The following is an 8244-nucleotide window of genomic DNA, read 5'->3' on the forward strand; positions in this document are numbered from 1 at the left end:
ATTACATTTTCATAAGGAAATGAGGTCAGTTTAGAAAACGAGGATGAAAATGGGCACAAAAACTGTGGGGGTACAAACAGAAAGATCATTTAAAGTAGCGCAAATAAGTTTGTAGAAAGCAAACTAAGAACTAGGCTTTATTTCTAGAGAAATAGGATTTGAAAAATTGTATTTACTTCAAACCTCAGTAAGACTGCACTGTGTATAATCCTGGTACCATGTATTAAAGAGAATGTGGAGGGACTGAAATAGCTCCGAGAAAGATCTACAAGTTTGCTGCCAGGGGCAGACACCAGACCTCAAACCACCATTCACTGTGTAAGTTCTGCCCTAGCTTAACTTGCCAAACTGCAACACCTCACACTTGTCTGAATTAAATTTGATCTGCCATTCCTTGGCCCACTTTCTCAGTTGACCTACATCTTGTAACGTTGGAAAACCACCTTCACTGTCCACCATGTCTGCAAATTTACTAATCGTGCCACCTACGTTCTCAGCCAGATTGTTAATATATTTAACAAACAAAAGGTTCCCTAATCCTGCCAGCCTTGCCCTTCATTCTAACAGGAACATGCTGGCCCTGAACTCTCCCTATCTCATTTTTAAAAGCCTCCCAATTGCCAGACATCCCTTAAACTGCAGGCAACCTCTTCCAATCAACTTTTGAGAGGTCCTGTCTAATGCCATTGAAATTAGCCTTCCCCAATTTGGCACCTTTACTATCTTTTTCCTATCTTTTTCCTATCTTTTTCCAGACTATCTTAAAACTAAATAGAATTGTGGTTATTGGTCCCACTGACGTATCAATCACTTATTCAGCCTCATTTCCCAAGAGGTGGAGTGTACCCTCTTCTTGAGTAAGGCTAGTTATATATTGCTTGAGAAAACTTTCTGGGACACACTTAACAAATTCTGCCCTATCTAATCCATTATCAGTAACGCAGCCCCAGTCAATATTAAGAAATTAAAACCACCTACTATTACAATCCTATTAATCCTAAACCTATCTGTGATTTCCCTACATATATCCTCCACTAATTCCCACTGACGTAATAATCCCTTGGAAGTGATTGCCCTTTTTTTTATTTCTAAGTCCTACCCAAATGGCCTTACTGGAGTTTCCTCCATGATATCGTCTCTAAGTACTGCTGTGATATTCTCCCTAATCAATAGTGCAAATGCCCCTTCTCTCTTACCTCCACCTGTGTCATGTAGGAAGCATCTGTAACCCAGAACTTTGAGCTGCCTGTCCTGCCCATCCTTCAACCATACTTCCGTAATAACTATAACATCACAATCCCATGTGTCGGTTCATGCCCTGGGTTCATCTGCCTTGCCTGTCAGACTTCCTGCATTAAAATAAATGCAGTTTAGCCCATCAAACATTCCACACTCCCTGTCCTGCCCTTGCCCAGCCTGACTATTGGACCTGCTCACTTTAACCTCTATATTTGCTTCATCTTTCTCATCTGATACTTTGGGTCTCAACCCCTGCCAGACTGGTTTAAACCTGACTGAGTAGCACTAGCAAACCTCCCTGCAAGGATATTGGTCACCCTCCAGTTAAGGTGCAGCCCATCACTCTTATACAGGCCACCTCTGCCCCAGACAAGATCCCGATGCTCCAAATAGCTGAAGCTCTCACTCCTGTACCAGCTCTTCAGCCACACATTTATTTACCTTATGCTTCTATTCCTACGCCCAATAGCAGGTGGCACAGGGAGTAATCCTGAGATTACAACAATACAGGTCCTGCACTTTAACCTCCTGCCCAACTCTCCACGTTCACTTTGCAGGAAATCATCTCCCTTCCTGCCTATGTTGTTGGTACCAATATGGACCATGACCTCTGGCAGCTCACCCTCCCCTTTCAGAATGTCCTCTGCCTGCTCAGAGGTGTCCTTGAGCCTGGCACCAGCGAGACAACATACCATCCTGGAATGTCACTTGCGGCCACAGAAATGCCTGTTCTGCACCCCTCTCAGTACCACTCTCGCCTCAACTTTGACTGCCTTACTGTACAACAGAACCAGTCGTAGTGCCGCTGATCTGGCTGCTGCTGTTGCTTTCACCCGAGAGACCATTTCCTCCACACCCCCCAACCCCCAAACAGTATCCAAAGTGGTATACTTGTTAGAGAGGGGAATAGCTACAGGGGACTCCTGCATTACTTGTCTACTCCTACTGTGTTGTGACTGCTTTCCTGAAACTCCTATTTATACCACTTTCTATCTCCTGTATGCTCCTCAATAAGTCCAGCTGATCCAGGCGGTCCCTGTGCACAGAGCCTTGCTCCTGGCATTGTGTATGTGTCTGTCAGTCATCAGGAGTGTGTCTTTAAGGCTGACACTCTGGTGCAACTTGACAAAGTGGTAGCAGTGGTGTCGTATTTCACGTGGCCTCATTGGAAACAGTACAGATTGTAGTCTAGCACTTCTTTCAAGGTGTAAAACACAATAATGCTTGTGTTTCAACTAAACTCAATGTTTTGAGGGGACCCGAATTGGTGCTAGCTCTACACTATGCTTCAGTGCACCAAAAAAAGAATGCAATCCAAACTTGTGGATCTAACTCCTTCAGAACCATCAAAATAACTTCTCAAAATATTCACTTGAAACCTAGACCTTTTTCCATACCTACCACCAAATTCAATGCCACTTCAGTGATTTAAACAGATTCCATCTGACCAAGAGATCTCAATCAGTGAGGATAAGCAGCAACACCTCCACCACGGTAACTATTAACACTGGTGCCGCACAAGTCTGCATCCTCAGCCCCCTACTCTGCTCCCTATACGCACACAACTGTGTGGCCAGATTCAGCTCTGACTCCATCTGTAAGTTTTCAGATGATACCACCGTAGTGGGTTCTATCCCAAATAATGATGAATTGGATTACAGGAAGGAGATGGAGAACCTAGTGACACAGTGTCATGACAACAACCTTTCCCTCAATGTCAGCAAAACAAAAGAGCTGGTCATTGACTTCTGGAGGGGGGGCGGTGTATATGCTCCTGTCTACATCTGAGGTCAAGAGGGTTGAGAGCTTCAAGTTCTTAGGAGTGAACATCACCAATAGCCTGTCCTGGTACAATCATGTAGATGCCATGGCCAAGAAAGCTCACCAGCACCTCTACTTCCTCAGGAGGCTAAGGAAATTTGGTATGTCCACGTTGACTGTCACCAATTTTTATCGATGCACCATAGAAAGCATCCTATCCAGATGCATCACAGCTTGGTATGGCAACTGCTCTGCTTGTGACTGCAAGAAACTACAGCACAACACGTCATGGAAACCAACCTCCCCTCCATGGATTCTGTTGATACTTCTCACTGCCTCGGTAAAGCAGCCAACATAATCGAAGACCCGACGCACCCCGGACCTTCTGTCTTCTCCCCTCTCCCATTGGGCAGAAGATACAAAAGCCTGAAAGCACGTACCACAAACTCAAGGACAGCTTCTATCCCACTGTTATAAGGCTATTGAACAGTTCCCTAGTATGATAAAATGGAATCTAGACCTCACAATCTACCTCGTTATGACCTTGCACCTTATTGTCTATGTGCACTGCCCTTTCTCTGCAACTGTAACACTTTATTCTGCATTCTGTTATTGTTTTACTTTGTACTCCCTCAATGCACTGTGTAATGAATTGATCTGTATGAACGGTATGCAAGGTAAGTTTTTCACTACCTCAGTATATGTGACAATAATAAACCAATTTACCAATTTGTGTTTTTTAACACTCAATGCCCTTTTTAATTTGAAAGAATATCCTGTTTGTTTTCTTACCTACACTATTACCTTGAAAAAATCTTTATTTGTACCTGCTACATTTTAATTCCTTCCATGCAGAATATATATTTCCATTCAATTTTCCCCACAAAATGCATTACTGCACATTTTCTGGGTATTGGCTTTCATCTACCATTCTGCTAACCTATCAATGTCCTCATGCAGTTTTTTTGATTCTTCCACACATTTTGCTGTGGCATTAATTTGAAATTAGTAATGTTGTTTATCACTTCCTTTGTGTCTGTGTTCAATAAATGTCCTTGTATATTAAGTGCAATAGTTTGGTTTATCTCTTTGGAAGACCAGCTCCTGTATTTTTGGAGATCGACTATACCTGAAACTGAAAGTTTTCTGCCTTCTGCATGTGAATGTTATTGTGGCCAAATCCAATTTTCCCCATGAAATATGCAAGGAGAATGAATATTATGCTGATAATTAAAATAATTCATTTTTAAATGTCTCAACAATAAACCATTATTGCACATCAATGCTATCAAAAAGAGTTAGATCACAGCTTGGAAAAGGAAGGAAAAATTTAGGATGGCTAATCAAGGTTCAAGGTATGACAGATGCCTTGCTGAAAGTATTGAATGTTGTGATTTGCATCGGTTTGTTCTGGCACAGTGTCAGGTGTGTTACGGACTCAGTGAAAGTCCCTTTAAGATAGAGAGTGTGTGTGTATGTGTGTGTGGGGCGTGCTTAAGTCAATAGAAGATAAAGGACGTAATGACGTTGTTGAAGAAGGAAGAAGAAGGAGAGAGAGAGAGAAGGGAGAGAGACACCAGCCTGCTAGTTTTCTCTATCGATGGATGAGAAACAATAACTGTGTCTGCCACTGAAATCCATGTATGGAAGTTGGAAGTAATCCGGTGGAGTTCACTTTGTTGCTGACCTGTAGAAGGAAACAGGTATTTGTGTGTGTGGACGACCACGATTCGGATGCTTTTCGGGGTGAGGAAGTCACTACCGAGTAAACACTGGAGTGTCGTTTGGGTTCCATCGTGGAACATTTGGATTTCATATGTACTCTCTCTATGTTTTTCTACATCTACATCTTATCTTCAGACAACGGTGGTTGTTGAAGAAGCCCTTGCTCATGTTTCACCTTATGGCTTGCGGAATTGAACTTTAAGAACCATTCCGGAACTTGGAGTTTGGGACTTTGTCACACACACACACACGACGAGTTTAGTTTTGGGGTTAACGTTCGAGGTTTAACATTTTTGAATTCTAACATACTAACATTTTTACTTTTATTTTACGTATTATCATAAGTAGTAATTAATAAAATAGTTTTTAACACTGAATCATGCTCAGTGTGTTTCTTTTGTTGCTGGTTCGTGACAGGTGAGTAAAATAGAGTTGCAGGAAAGGAATGTACAAGTCTGACATCTTATTCAAGAGAACCTGGAGAAGGAAGGCAGCTTGAATAGAGATGATGATTTACAAGGAGGGCGGGGCAGATTTGGGTGAGTGGGCCAATATGATTTTGAAAGGGAGCGAACTTATATTTTTTCACTTATTATATTTAACTAGCTGCTACACATGGCATTGCTCAGGTTATTTTGCTGAAAATCATGACGTTTGGATTTATTTCCATGCAATTGGGTTTTATAACACTCCTAGTAAATGAAATAAAATCTAACAACTATATAAATCCATGAGTAATGTAAGGGGTTAAAATTATCTAGTGTAAATAAAAACACAGACACTGAAAATATGTAAGAATTATATTTAATATAGTTCTCTTTACATAGGTGTGTACCTATGCACAATGTCTAAATTTACTTGATTCCAATGTTGATGTCCTTCAGAATACACTATATTTCTTTATTTTGAATCCAGTGTGAAAATGTATAAATTGTTTTTATCTCCAATTCTAGAGCAGAGAAGGGAGAAAAAGATGGACCAGTAGGGTGAAGGTGGATTCCAGTACTTATAGCCATGGTGTCCCTGCTCATCCCCTCCTCCCCCCGCCTCTATCTCCCAACTCCACTCCTCCCGCTCTGCAGTCTCTTGTGTCTCTATATTGTACAGATTGTCTGGGAAGCTTCAAAAGAAGGTCTTACTTTATGGCCTGCAATGTATCATTTTTTGATGTTAAAATTGCGCTTTCACGCAACCATTGGTAATTCAAATAGTGTTGAGTGACATTTGGGAAAACAACTTGGATCAGATCATGAAGTGATGTAACGGTTTGGCCCAAGTTTATCATCTAAATCATTCCTGTTGAGAATTCATGTTTAATTTCTCATTTCCCAATTTGAATTAATTCAAGGCAAACTCTCTTGCAGATGGATCCCCTCACATATTGGTTTTCAAGTGTAATCATTTAACATTTTCCCAAATATATGATACTTTAATACAGACTTTCAATTCATCTGCTTTAGTACCTTGTGAGATTACTGGTAGTGTTTGACAAAAATCTTTAGCTAGCACTAAAGTAACACCTCCCATTAATTTATCTTGCAATGTTCGATCTAACGTTTCACTTGCTGCTTTGTGAGCTTTTGTACATTCATCCCAGACAATAAGTTTACAATCTTTTACAATTTCTTCCCTTGCAGTTTCCCAACTAATGTTACATTTGGAGTCTCCACATCTGTCAAATTTAAAAGGAGATTTAAAGCCAGAGGTACAGTTTTTCCCCTTGTCAAAGGGTTGAAGCAATGCTTGATGATGCTAAGGCTGGGCCAATCATATTTTTTTTGACTTCGAACTTTAGCCAGAAGTAGATTAATAAGGAAACTTTTTTCCCATTCCACCAGAAGCAATAAAAAAAATACTCATTGTAAACAGCCACTATATTGGCATCTAAGGCATTTCTTAGGTATCCCACTAAACTTGGTTCTTTCTGTAGGATGTATTTGTCTAAAGAGTTTAACAGGTCAACAGCAGATTCAACTTCTCTGGCTCTTCACTCTGCCCTAGACCATCTGGACAACAGGAACATGTACTGTATGTCAGGCTGCTGTTCATTGACCACAGCTCGGTGTTCAACACAATCATCCCATCCAAACTTATCACCTGAGTTTCACCTGGGAGTTGGAGCCAGATTTGGAGCAGGGCCTTTGAAAAGAGGTGAGTCTCTGTGCCTGTGCTTGAGTTTCACCTTGCAAGGGTCTAAATGAGGCATATATGCAAATTGTTACCAGTTGATTGGCTTATTAACAGCAGCAAATTAAGGGAAGGATGGTGTAAGCAGAGTGGCCATTGTGTGAGTGGACAGTGTTAGGGTGGGGAGCTGAGGCTTTGGCTCAAGAGGCTGTGGTGAGAAGAGGTGTAGGTAAGTCTCTAGTAAGTTTCTTTCTTTCTTGGCTTTGGTGTGTCCTTTAGTGCCAGGCCAGAGTAGTGAGAAAGGCTCCAGGGTCAGTGGTGTGTTCAGCTTGTGAGATGTGGGAGTTCTGGGAGACATCCAGCCTCCCCGATAACTACGTTTGCACAAGATATATCCAGCTGCAGCTCCTTGCAGACAGTGTTATGGAACTGGAACTGCAGCTGGATGATCTTTGGCTCCTACGGGATAATGAGGAGTACATAGATAAGAGCTACAGGGAGGCAGGTAGCTGGGTTACTGTCAGGAGGAGGACAAAGAATAGGCAGGTAGTACCTCTGTGGTTGTTCCCCTCAATAACAGGTATACCACTATGGATACTGTTGGGGGGGACAACCTCCTAGGGGAAAGCCACAGTGACCAGGTCTCTGGCACTGAGCCTGGTTGTGTGGCACAGAAGGGAAGGGGGGAGAAGAGGAGGGCGGTAGTGATAGATGATTCCATAATAAGGGGGGCAGACAGGAGATTCTGTGGATGTGAAAGAGACTCCCGGATGGTATGTTGCCTCCCAGGTGCCAGGGTCAGAAACGTCTCTAATCAGGTCCACAGTATTCTGAACGGGGAGGGTGAACAGTCACAAGTCATGGTACATATTGGTACCAATGACGTGGGTAGGAAAAGAGATGAGGTCCTGAAGAGGGAATATAGGGAGTTAGGTAGGAAGCTGAAAAGCAGGACCTCGAGGGTAGTCATCTCTGGATTGCTGCCTGTGCCATGTGCCAGTGAGGGTAAGAATAGGATGATTTGGCAGATGAATGCATGGCTCAGGAATTGATGCAGGGAGCAGGGTTTCAGATTTATTGATCATTGGGATCTCTTCTGGGGAAGGTACGACCTGTACAAAAGGGATGGGTTACACCTGAACTGGAGGGGGACCAATATTCTTTTAGGTAGGTTTGCTAGAACTGTTGGGGAGGGTTTAAACTAGTTGGGCAGGGGGATGGGAACCAGCGTGATAGGTCAGAGCTTGGTTCATTTAGTGTACAAGTAGATGCAGAGTGTAGAAAGACTGTGAGGAAGGATGAGCAGTTGAAAGGGCAAAACTGCAGTCAGTTGGATGGGCTGAGGTGTGTCTACTTTAATGCGAGAAGTATGAACAAGGGTGATGAACTTAG

Source organism: Pristis pectinata, chromosome 5 (genome assembly GCF_009764475.1).
Source record: "Pristis pectinata isolate sPriPec2 chromosome 5, sPriPec2.1.pri, whole genome shotgun sequence".
Classification (NCBI taxonomy): domain Eukaryota; kingdom Metazoa; phylum Chordata; class Chondrichthyes; order Rhinopristiformes; family Pristidae; genus Pristis; species Pristis pectinata.